Genomic DNA, 10623 nt, shown 5'->3' on the forward strand with positions numbered 1-10623 from the left:
TTTTTTTTTTTTTTTTTGACTCGCTAGGCTTTAGAGCAAGGCTGGCTTGAGTCGACCTCTTTATTTGTAGGCATTGGGCCCTATGCGTTCCCTGCTTGCATTACAGCCTTGCTGTTTCTTATAGGTAGGGTGACCATATGTCCCGTTTTGGCTGGAGCAGTCCCGGATTTTGTAGGTTGTCTTGGCACCCCGGCTGGTTGGAGCAAAAGCCCTGGATTGGTAGGGATCAGCTCAGGACAGGGCAGGGTAGGCAGAGAGCACTGCCACATGGGCTGCAGGTGTGTAGGTGGGTGGGGGGGTGCACGTGCGTGTCCCAGAGGGGTGGGATGCCTCCCAGCTACTAGTGGGGACCTGTGCACGGTGGGCCACACCATGCTACGGCCTCTGCCCTGGGATGTGGCCACGGCTGGGCTGGGCTGGACAACTGGTGGCTGCAGCAGCAAGAGGCTGCCCAGCTGCAGCCGCTGACACAACAGGAGTTTGCATGCACCGCCTGCGCAGGATGGGGGGCTCCTTCCAGGTGCTGCAGCCAGGAGCCAGGGAGGTGCCGGATGGCCCCGTGCCTGCAGCAGAGCCGCTCACTTGGTGGGCGTTGTGGGGAGAGGACACAGTGTCCCAGACTTCCCATGGTCCCACATGCTCATCCTCCTTATAGGAGTGGCTACCAGTTCCCCCAGGCACTCGGGTTGTCCGGAGCCCAAACCGAGCACACACCACTCTAGCTGGCTGGTATGGAGCACGGCTCCGCTTAACCTTTAATGCGCTGAATTAACAACGCAGACTCACCTCTTGTTCAACATAAGGGACGTTTAAACCTTCCCAAGCGCGCAAGGCTGGCGTGTTGCCCCTACAAAACAGAAAATGGCTTAAATTTTCAAATTCCCAAGAGCTCTTTCAACAGCTGGCTACGGAGATTGCAAAGGGGGCAAGGAATGTTAATGGAAGGCAAAACAGGCACTTTATAACCCACTTCAGAATTGATTTATATGGCTGAGGCAGCTCTCATGCACCTCCCTGGGTGAGAGATCCTGAAAGCAAAACATCTTTAGAGGACTGATCCAACCCACTACAAAGCCAATGGGCAGGGGTGGATCTAGGGGGGTTGTAGCTGCACCCCCCTTTGATTCCTGCTCTGCTCAGACTGTCAGACCACCTGTCTCTGAGGCTCAGCGGCATTTCTAGGCAGGCAGCACTGAGGGAGTCGGTAGCATTAATCGACTGTAAGGCTGGAAGGGACCTCGGAAGATCATCGGGTCATGGCTCATTATAAACCCACCTGATTCGTGATAATCTCTCTTCATCCCGTGGGTGTTAACAACCCTCTCTCCTTGTTAATGATACTTCACTAGTCAAACTTTCCTTTCTTTCTGCAATGTTGCTGCCTGTTAGCCACTCCTAGTGATGTCTCTCTCCTATTTCCCAGCCTTGCAGAGTGTTTCTAGTTCAAGCTCCAAGCCTTAACGCAGGTATGGTAATATCAAGTTAGCTGTAGGAATGATGGCATGGCACACTGGAAGCACCATCAAAATGCTCAAGGAGGCTAGATGGTTTCACAAATCTGAATAGGACGTGTAAATTTAACTGTAATGACTACAGGATGAATGGAACAAGCTGTTTTGATCACTGTTTGCCTAGTTTAATATATTAAGTTTAAAAAACACAACAATCTAGCAAATTAGCAAATAGATAACCTAACCAATTTGTTCGTGCTTTCACCTTAAATGGTATCATACAGCACTGGGCCCCTGGCTTATTGGGAATGCGTCTAGCTTCTCTTTAACTGCAGAAAAATATGCATTGTGTTACATGGGACGGTGCACCACAGCACCTGCACCCCACTTTTCCAAGTGCTAGATCCGCCCGTGCCAATGGAGAGAGACCCAGAAGCTCCAAAAGACTCTAAAGACACTTTTCAGCACGGGATAAACCAGTTCACCTGAATGATTGCATCCAGTGATAGCCGGAGTTGATACCACCTCTATAACTTGTCCCTGGGGGCACGGGGCTGGCTGTGCCCAAAGTATACCCCACATACCTGCATCCACAACAGGCTGGGATTTTGCCAGTGAGGTTGTTCAGGGCTCACCCTTGGCGTCCCTGGGGTGGAGAGCAGGCGCCGGGCAGGAGTCTGGAGCACGCGCCGTCATTATCTCCCAGGTCTGTTGCGTGGCAGCAGACTCTGATGGCCTGAACGTGTGCAGGGGCAGATTCGGGGGAAGCCGTGGTGCTGTTGCATGGGCCTGCTTGGATTCCCGCTGCAGTGATATGGAGGAGGGACCTGGCTCCTCGTTGGGACTGGTGTGCCTCCCCCAGGCCCTCTCCAGGCCTGTTGTGGCAGCAGCAGGGAGTCCCCATGACCATGGAGATCAGCACCAAGATAGGCCACAACTTTTGGGTGTGGGAGAAGGGGGCAGAAGGGGCAACACGGGGCTGAAGCCCTCCCAGCTTCCTCCGCGGGGCAGGGAAGGGGCATGCCCCCTTCCACCACCCTCACCCCTTGGCCCCGCTTCTGTGAAGTGCCCTGGGCCATCTAAGCTTCAGGCTTTGCCCAGACCTAGGCCAAGGCATGGGGGGATGATTCTGGTAGGACGTCTTGCCCCATCAGGAAGATGTTGCGGCACGGCACCCCCCGCTTTTCAGAGCCCTAGATCTGCCTCTGACACGTGCTTGGGTCTGTCCTCCACGAGTCCTGCTCCCAACGTGGTATAGATCAGCCTTTTAAAGAGGAAAGAAAAAACCCTCTTAAGTACAAATCTAAACATTTCTCTCTGTAGGTATATGCTTAAGCTAAAGGAAGTGCTGAGCCCCCAGAATACCAATTTACGCCATCCTGCTTTGGAGCCAGTATGAAATCTGTTTGGCTGAACATTGCAAACTTTTTTTTCTCAACGCTGGGGCACTTCTGAAAACAGAGAATTGCTTTCTATTTCCCGACACCTATAAAATAGGTCACATTTGTATTTTTTTCCCCTAACGGGAAAAAAATACCAAAACCAAATGTTTCCCCATTAACGCCAGGCTGGGAAATGTTTGCCAACACCTACACTCAAAAGAGAAAGGCTGGTTTAGACAAGGGTAGGCAAACAACAGGTCCATGCCTTTAATTAAATGACTTAGGTGGTCGAAAATTAAAATTGGCATTCTGGAACATTTTAAGCTGTAAAAAAATCTAGTGGCTGGATATGAGCTCTTTTGTGGCATTTCGTCTCTTCGGATGGCTACGTGCCCACCAGCCAGATCAGGGGTCGAAATGACAAGTGTCTTCTATTAAGCCTTTGGCACCCAAGCTGGGCACTCTCTTCACCAGCTCTACTGATCTTTCTCTGGAAAGGGACCAGATGAATGTTGCTGTTGCTCAGATGGTTTCAGAAGATAGGACTTGTAAACAGCAAGTGGAAAATACGTCAGGAAATGCCATGAGAAAAGAGTGCCAGTTTAATCACCACCTCAGCGGTAAGCAGCACAGCATTACTGCTAAGAGCGTGAGAATTGCTGTATGGAAACAGATCAGTCACCTGTCTTGGCGCTGACAATGGTCAGCTTCGAATGCATTAAAGCAACGCTTAAAGCTTGCAGAATGCGTCTAATTGCGTGAGGTTGTCCCATAGCATACGGGACGCGTTCTCCAAATCCCAGGGGGCGATCGGATTGTGCAAGAGGACTGACTGCCCTTGCAACTTCATCACTGCTAACATAACAGGCAGCGCTATTCTTATTCACAGCAACTTCTAACCCTTGCTGACACTTGCTAAGTGATTTGCCCGGCTGGTGCGCAGCACTAAATTCCAGAGTAATTACTCGATTTACACTTGCATCTCTTTCAGCAATTGCCAGTCTCAGGTTAACCACTTGCATGCCACGCAATTTATTGACGCACCATTTTTATCTCAAAGCAGCAGCCCTTAGCTGCACTCTCTTCCCTCCCTTACTATTTGTGTTCAGGCAGTGCCCCTCCATGCTAAGCACCCCATCTACCTATATGGTGGCATATCTCCAAAAGGGTTTACAGTATAGACTACAAGTCAGGAAAAGCATGATGGAAGTTGAATGTAGTTCTTTATAAATAGGTTCCATGTGTTTCCCTATGAGATAATAAGACTTATATAGTGATTTCAACTAACCAATAGACCATTAAATGATATTAAGAAGTTGGGACATGGTTAACAGAGCTTAATGTTTCTGCAGCAATGCAAATGTTTGGCCTTGAGTCAGAGCACACGGATTTTAAAGCCTTGTGTAGACACATATTCCATGTCACCACGGCAAGCTACTTGCAAGTCTATGGCTTTGGATTTGATTTTCAAAGTTCAGCCGAACCCAGGGCCCAACTAACTTAGGCTGGACTCTCAGAAACTCAGTCATCCCACGTGTAGAAATTTTGACTCGTTTCCCTGTCTGTAAATAAAGACAATGTCCACCTGTCTTGTGTGGTTATGGAGGCATAAATTAGTTGGTTAGCTCCTATGGTGTGTGTCTAATCAATCAGCTCTGGAAGGACAGTTTCTAGCCAATTCAGACCGGATATGATGCTGTGTCCATTCCAATCCTTGGCAAAACTCCCACAGCTGCAGGGAACAAGTGGGATCCTAAGGGGGTGGGCACGGGTGTACGTCCCTTCTGCTAGCACTGACAAGGGCTCTGTGTACACCTCTATCAAGCCACATCCCCAAACTCACACCTGAGCAGCAAACAGCGCTATGGCTCACACCTCATGGATGACAGGTTACGACCCAGATTAGAACTTGTAAAAATGGGCAAATAAGCATTTAGGAGACATTTTCAGACCTTAGAACGGGCACATACTAGACGGGGGGCTCTAAACCTTCGTAGGCCCAAGACAGCCTTGTTAGACTCAACACACCCCTCAGAAAATGCCAGCTCTTGGCTTTCGTTCATTTTTTGACTATAAAAAAAAAAGTTATTAATCTGTTGCAGAAACCTCAGAAAGCCCACAACAGGGCAAAAATGGTTTTGACACCATAGACTCTTATTTGAAATCTTCGGGCTTGTCTTACGAATCACATGTAGGTGTTTGCATGCCTAACAGTGTTCATATTGCATGGCACCCTTTAAAGCAGGGGCCGGCAAGTATTTCTGGCAGAGGGCCGCTTACTGAGTTTTGGCAAACCATTGAAGGCTGCATGACAGGCAGCCGGGGCAGATGAATATTCATTTTCTACTTTTTTTGGGGGGGGGGGCCCACAGCCAGATCTGGCCCGCAGGCCACATTTTGCCCACCCCTGTTTTAAAGGATCTTGTAGCACCCTGGGTGAGAATTATTGTGCTGGATGTACTCCAGACTGGTCTGCCTTTTCTATATACTTGTATAAATATTAATATTTGAATGGCTTCTTTTGACCCCACCAAGCATTAATAGTGAAACCTATAATTTATGACAGCTACAGAGATAGAAGGCAGGTGCAAACTTCATGGTGACAACTGTAGTCACACTGCACGATAGCAAAAAGGAGGTCAGGCTTTTAAAGTCTTCTGTAGGATTAGGTATATTTTTATGTTCATGACCCCTCCCCTCTCCCTGTAACAACCAAAAGGAGATTTCAGAGGATAACGGGCCTGAATTCAGCCACTTCTCCCTTTAAAGGGATACAAGTTGTTCATCTCAATCCCCAGACACCAAACTAAATACTTAGCTCTAAGCTTTCCCCAGAGCCATAATTGCAAGAAATCATAAAGTACAGAGGAGGCTACCTAAGCTGCTCTCCAAGCCCGGGATCTACAGACACACGTTCCCGAAGCTCAGCTGGGAACATGCTGTTAAACACGCATCCAAAACCCACATGCAGAATGAAACACTAGAGCACAACTTGAGGAGGTGAGAATGAGGTCCATGTTTTTCATGCTTCTTTATTTCAGCCCTATTGTTTTATTCTGAAGTGGTGTCCCAAAGCTTTTCTCCATACCTGCGTGCAAATCCCATCATCAATAGGAGCTATGTGCGAGTGCAGAGAGCAAGCCTCCGAGAACCTCGCGCTCCGCTCTAGCTGGTGGGGCTGTAATCCCGCACTTCCTCTGGCTGCGCTCCTGCAAAGCCGGCAGTCTGTAGCAGCCACCCAAATTTCCATGACTTGTTAACTCTTCTGGCTAGGCCCATGATTTGCTACATGACATGTGGTGCTATAATTCCTACCCTGGTCTCCAGAAAAGTAGTTCTACAAACCAACCTGATTAGCTACCACACTCGCTTCCCGTTCATCTTATAAATCTAGTGCCTTGGATTACATCATGCCAGAAAACTGAAATGCAAGTCAGATGGTTAAGGCATTAATGGCAGCACTGTAAAGACTCAACAATGCAAACCTTCCCCAAATGAACCATCTTGACCTTTGCTGTGCTGACAATAAAAGTGTGACATCATGTGCAAACGACCTTTAAATTTAAACCAGGTGCAGGGAGCTGCCTGGCGTCTCATGGCTGCTGTGTAAACCACTAACGTGCAAGGAGCTATGCTAGAGTGGAGGCAAGAGAAATGCCAAGCATGGACAGGGCCCAGTCAGTAACAAAAAACACGTACGAGCAGCTGCTGCGGTGAAGACAAAATGCTCCGTGCTTTGCTCCAAGGTGGGGGGGCCCTGATTGCATGCTCTTGGCTTGGAGAAAATGAGCTTAATTAAACACAGGCCAGCTTGCTGCACATGCGAGCATGATCTTATTCATACAGGGATTGCAATTACACCAGTCACACAACTGTGAGACTATTCCAAATGATAAAGGCCTGACTTTCAGGACTGCATCTTGGGCTTTTCCACTTGCCTTGGGCTGATGCTTGGCACATAGGTGTGATGCTTTGCCAACTAAAAGGCCTGGTTCCAGCCCCAAGCTTTCAGTCTATGTCCTATAACAAATTAGCTTCCCAACCCCTTCGTTAGAAACCGACAGTCAGGTTACCCTCTCACCTGACCCCTACAATGCACTGCAGCCTATAGCTTCCTTGCAGACGGGGGAACACCACACAGGGCACTTGTACACATGACGAAAATTGCCCTTGTATGTGGCTTCATGGTGTCACACTGTAAATGTATGAGTTTGTGGTGATTTAAATGAGTTTGCGTTGTCATAAACAAATCCCCATCCCAATGCAGTTTAGTTTGCAATGATGCAACTTGGAGTGGTGCAGCCTTTAATCTGTCACGTGTTCATGGTAATTCAGAGGACTTACGCAATCTCTGTCTCAACTGCTTGGGGCCAACCTTACTGCCCAGCATACTGGAACCAAGGAGGTATAAAGGTGTAAGGTATAAAGCATATAAAAGCTGCATGCTGTTTAGCCACACACCTGAGCTCTGTGTTGCTGGAAAGCAGAGGACTTGTTCTCTCCTTGGCTGATCTCTGCATAAGGTGGCTTTCCTGTGTATCAAACCATTACCTTGCAGGAATTTGGCAACAGTTCTTCCTGTGTGAACTTATATAAGCAACTAAATGTTTCACTGAGCATCATTCAAGGAGTAAAATGTATTTTGCTCCTCTCTGTTATATTCAAAATAAACAGATCCTTGAGGAAGAGTTAACAGGAGCACACCAAACACCATCTTTATCTATCAGAGATTGAGGGGAGCTAGGATGCACTGGATCCCGCGCAGATGTGATTTATGCAGGAACAGGTAGACAGAAGGCTATTTTAAATGCACTACTACCTGATCCATAAAGGCAGGCATAGACACACACTGTCTTAACGGTTTTAGTAACTTTAGGAACACTTGTGCACTTAGGAAATTAACTGTGAAAATGCAACAGGTTTATTTTTATTAAATAGGCAAGTTTTGCACAAATCATTCTGAAACAGAACACGTAGTGAAATGAGTTAAGAAAATATTATTTTTTATGGTCTATTTGTTTTTTTGAACAAACCTGTGGTTCTTCCACAAACAACCTGAGTGAGACTGAGGTACAAGAATTAGGAAATACATTTTACAACAAAAAAAAGTCTGACCTTGGATAAAGATTGCTTTTAAAAGCACCGTAACTCTACATTATTCATGCAGTGATCACTAAATCTCACAATGCACAGCTCCCTGATTTCAGAAATTAGACAGCCATGTTTTAATGCTCAAAATTCTTTGCCATTAGTGGTTTGGCAAGAATAGAAGAGATGAAGTAAATATCTCCTGAAGTTTTTCAATCAGGCGGAAAAAGAAAAGAAAAAAAGGCTTGCAGGATACAAGTAAAACTTTCAATTTTAAAGCGAGCTGTAGAACCATGACTTCATTTTAAGTATAAATTAAAATCAAATCCCAACTCAGAGATGATGCTGGGAGAGTACTGCACCTGCATCAAAAGCCCTGGTCTCTGGGCTTATCTATTAATGCATTCTTCAAAATAAGACTGATTTATTGTCATAATGGCCCATACAATCAATTATGTGCACATCTTTCCATGGAAAGTCATTCCTGTGATTTTGTTTATTTATATCTATCTATATATAGCTATATCTATCTATCTATCTATAAAAACAGAAATTCTTTTAGAATATCCTGCTGATTGTGATCTCCAGCCAGTTTCCTAGGGGTAGAAATCTCCTGGGTTTCACTGGCAGTCTTAAAAGGTGCTTAATTAATTAAGCATACATAGCATTGCATTACATGTTTTTACCGAAGCAAATAACATTTTCACGCAGTATGAGAAAAGTCCGAATAAGACATGAGCTCATTTTCTCCCATGCAAACAATGCAAGTATTGGCGGCTTCAGGATGGCTTGTAAAAACATGTGCTGTCAGACTAGTGACAGGGGAGACGGAGATGGCAGTGCACCAGAACACTATTTCATTCTAATTAGTCGGGTATCATTTCCACTGTTCTCTGCTGGAGTATGAAATACGATGCACTCAAATGTATCACACATTTATTAAATGATTTCACAGTTCTGAATGGACAGGCAAATGCCCCAACATGTGAAGTTACCCCAGCTACATTTCATTACAGCCATAAACCCTACACCGTCCAGCCACAGAGCGATTAATTAGCTGTGTTGCTACACTAAAAGCCTTCTTCCGCATGTTTTAGGATTGTTGGTTGTAGCCATGTTGGTCTGAGGACATAGGCAGGTTTTTTGTGTAAATGTGATACATCTTATTAGACCAACTAGATAGCTGGGACAATTGTTCTTTGCCAGCTTTTGGGCACAAACACCCTTCTTTAGGCCCAGGGAGAGTTTGTTGTTGCTGTGTACGCTTTCCTGGGTACACACTCTCCCTGGGCCTGAAGAGGGGTGTTTATATGTGAAAGCTTGCAAAGAACAATTTTTCCAACCATTTAGTTGGTCTAATAAAAGATATCACATCTACCCAAAGAATCTTGTTTGCCTACTTCGGCACGTGGCAGCCCAACTCAAATGAATAGAGGTAGGCAAAAATAAAGGGGCAACTATGGCTCTTTAATACTGCCCAGATTTGTAAGGTAGCCAAGCCAAAGACATAAGGGAGCCAGTATTGAATGTACAGGGGAAACATCTGAGAATGTCTGTTAAAAACTTATGCTGCTGTGAAATAAGGTATCATGAAGACACAAACTGCTTACCAGGCACTGCTGATCAAAACGGAGCACAAGCATTGCACAAAACTAAAGAACAGTTTAAAAGCATAAGCTCCTTTGTTCATGTTTCCTTTTCTGCAAGTCTGCTTGCAAATATTTACCTCTGAGGGGCTCAGTTCGACCCCGACGCACCCAGCTAACTACAGATAGACCAGTAATATGATCAGTCTTCAAATGTGCGAGGAAGAGGAATGGGAGAACGATTTGTTTACTCTAAAGAGAGGCTCCCAAGTCATGTGCATCTGTCTGACCGTGCTTTAAAGGCCACTTTTCAGGTGATCTCACAGCTGTTGCAGGAGCAGGAAGGCAAAGGTCCTTCCTTTTTACCCTTTTCGAGTCTTCAAAGGAGAGGAAGACATTTGGAGAAAGCTCGGTACGTATTAATTAGTAAGAACAACAATGGAATTTAAGAGTGGCGATACAGGAGAAGAAATGCAGGAAAGTAGACAGGAAGAAACACAACACTTTAAGCATGCTTTTCAGCTGGGGTCATATTTGGTACTTTTTATAAAATGAAACCCCCCCCCCCCCCCATAGATCAGGGAAGTTTGCCCTAGGGCAATAATCACAGGTAGTATTTTGGTATGGACATACTGCACCAAAATGAGATGGCTTGCATTGGTAAGGAGAGCTAGTCGCAAAATTATTTCAGTTTTGGTATGTGCCTCTCCCCATCTGCCCCGAAACGATCTCTCTTGCCCCATCTGTTCTTCCCCCCACCAACAAAAGCTAGTGGTTTCTTTAAAAACAAATGCCATTCTGTTAGCCACATTTCATTTTTAAAAAATAAAAGGGAAACTTTGATTTGAAAACCCCAAACTTCTACTAAATTTGATTAGTGCAAAGGTAAATCACTTCACTGCAAACCCCACGTAGCCTTCTTGCCAGTGTTTCTTCAGTCGAGATGCAAGTATGTCGATGTAGCAGTGCAAAAGGCTCATTCTAAGGGACAGGACAAGGAGCAATGGTCTTAAATTGCAGCAAGGGGAATTTAGGTTGGAGATCAGGAAGAGCTCTCTCACTCCGAAGGTGAAACCTTGGAACGGGTTACCCAGAGAGGTGGTGGACTCTCCATCC

General features: G+C 45.9%; 1 long non-coding RNA gene across 1 annotated transcript in view; it reads left to right on the forward strand.

The window, feature by feature from the left end:
- Positions 1-9053, forward strand: part of LOC109298337 — a 12340-nt gene extending 3287 nt beyond the window's left edge. The window contains exons 3-4 of the long non-coding RNA XR_002097589.1: positions 3070-3075; positions 8891-9053. This is a non-coding gene — a long non-coding RNA (uncharacterized LOC109298337). The remainder of the gene's footprint in view (positions 1-3069; positions 3076-8890) is intronic.
- Positions 9054-10623: the final 1570 nt, after the last annotated feature.

Source organism: Gavialis gangeticus, unplaced genomic scaffold (assembly GCF_001723915.1).
Source record: "Gavialis gangeticus isolate Ggan-Ray unplaced genomic scaffold, GavGan_comp1, whole genome shotgun sequence".
NCBI lineage: Eukaryota > Metazoa > Chordata > Crocodylia > Gavialidae > Gavialis > Gavialis gangeticus.